Here is a 2,500-nt window from a genome sequence, read left to right as displayed (position 1 = left end):
TCCCGTGCATATGGTACGACAGCTTTTCCACAAGCCCCTGGTACACTGCGCAGAAACACTTATGCCACGTCGGCTGTACGCGCTCTCCTCGCTAGCTAGTTGCTGATCTCCCCCACCTCCAGGGGGCCCCGGGGACCACCATCACATCTCCCTGTCTCCCTTACCGCTGAACAAGATGCATGCTGCTCCACTGGCCCTGCTGCTGTTGTGTCTCCATTTGGCCGAGGGGGTGAGTCGGCCTCCTCTCTCCTTTACGGTCGAAAAAGATGTGCTGCTGGCGCACTGGCCCTGCTGATGTGCTGTCTCCATTTGGCCGAGGTGGTGAGTCGGCCTCCTCTCTCCTTTACGGTCGAAAAAGATGTGCTGCTGGCGCACTGGCCCTGCTGATGTGCTGTCTCCATTTGGCCGAGGTGGTGAGTCGGCCTCCTCTCTCCTTTACGGTCGAAAAAGATGTGCTGCTGGACAGGCCTCGTGCATATGGTACGACAGCTTTTCTCCGTGCCCCTGGTACTCTGCTCAGCAGCACTTTGCTATGTACTTCCTCGTGCATATGGTACGACAGCTTTTCTCCGTGCCCCTGGTACTCTGCTCAGCAGCACTTTGCTATGTACTTCCTCGTGCATATGGTACGACAGCTTTTCTCCGTGCCCCTGGTACTCTGCTCAGCAGCACTTTGCTATGTACTTCCTCGTGCATATGGTACGACAACTTTTCTCCGTGCCCCTGGTACTCTGCTCAGAAACACTTTGCCACACACACACACTCCTCGTGCATATGGTACGACAATGTTTCTACATGCCCCTGGTACTCTGCTCAGCAGCACTTTGCTATGTACTTCCCGTGCATATGGTACGACAGCTTTTCCACAAGCCCCTGGTACACTGCGCAGAAACACTTATGCCACGTCGGCTGTACGCGCTCTCCTCGCTAGCTAGTTGCTGATCTCCCCCACCTCCAGGGGGCCCCGGGGACCACCATCACATCTCCCTGTCTCCCTTACCGCTGAACAAGATGCATGCTGCTCCACTGGCCCTGCTGCTGTTGTGTCTCCATTTGGCCGAGGGGGTGAGTCGGCCTCCTCTCTCCTTTACGGTCGAAAAAGATGTGCTGCTGGCGCACTGGCCCTGCTGATGTGCTGTCTCCATTTGGCCGAGGTGGTGAGTCGGCCTCCTCTCTCCTTTACGGTCGAAAAAGATGTGCTGCTGGCGCACTGGCCCTGCTGATGTGCTGTCTCCATTTGGCCGAGGTGGTGAGTCGGCCTCCTCTCTCCTTTACGGTCGAAAAAGATGTGCTGCTGGACAGGCCTCGTGCATATGGTACGACAGCTTTTCTCCGTGCCCCTGGTACTCTGCTCAGCAGCACTTTGCTATGTACTTCCTCGTGCATATGGTACGACAGCTTTTCTCCGTGCCCCTGGTACTCTGCTCAGCAGCACTTTGCTATGTACTTCCTCGTGCATATGGTACGACAGCTTTTCTCCGTGCCCCTGGTACTCTGCTCAGCAGCACTTTGCTATGTACTTCCTCGTGCATATGGTACGACAACTTTTCTCCGTGCCCCTGGTACTCTGCTCAGCAGCACTTTGCCACACACACACTCCTCGTGCATATGGTACGACAACTTTTCTCCGTGCCCCTGGTACACTGCTCAGAAACACTTTGCCACACACACACTCCTCGTGCATATGGTACGACAATGTTTCTACATGCCCCTGGTACACTGCTCAGAAACACTTTGCCACACACACACTCCTCGTGCATATGGTACGACAATGTTTCTACATGCCCCTGGTACTCTGCTCAGAAACACTTTGCCACACACACACACTCCTCGTGCATATGGTACGACAGCTTTTCTCCGTGCCCCTGGTACTCTGCTCAGCAGCACTTTGCTATGTACTTCCTCGTGCATATGGTACGACAACTTTTCTCCGTGCCCCTGGTACTCTGCTCAGAAACACTTTGCCACACACACACACTCCTCGTGCATATGGTACGACAATGTTTCTACAAGCCCCTGGTACTCTGCTCAGCAGCACTTTGCTATGTACTTCCTCGTGCATATGGTACGACAACTTTTCTCCGTGCCCCTGGTACTCTGCTCAGAAACACTTTGCCACACACACACACTCCTCGTGCATATGGTACGACAACTTTTCTCCGTGCCCCTGGTACTCTGCTCAGCAGCACTTTGCTATGTACTTCCTCGTGCATATGGTACGACAACTTTTCTCCGTGCCCCTGGTACTCTGCTCAGAAACACTTTGCCACACACACACACTCCTCGTGCATATGGTACGACAACTTTTCTCCGTGCCCCTGGTACTCTGCTCAGCAGCACTTTGCTATGTACTTCCTCGTGCATATGGTACGACAACTTTTCTCCGTGCCCCTGGTACTCTGCTCAGAAACACTTTGCCACACACACACACTCCTCGTGCATATGGTACGACAATGTTTCTACATGCCCCTGGTACTCTGCTCAGCAGCACTTTGCTATG

This window comes from Pelmatolapia mariae, unplaced genomic scaffold (assembly GCF_036321145.2).
Source record: "Pelmatolapia mariae isolate MD_Pm_ZW unplaced genomic scaffold, Pm_UMD_F_2 NODE_ptg000100l+_length_74271_cov_1, whole genome shotgun sequence".
NCBI classification, from domain to species: domain Eukaryota; kingdom Metazoa; phylum Chordata; class Actinopteri; order Cichliformes; family Cichlidae; genus Pelmatolapia; species Pelmatolapia mariae.
This window is presented reverse-complemented; position numbering follows the sequence as displayed.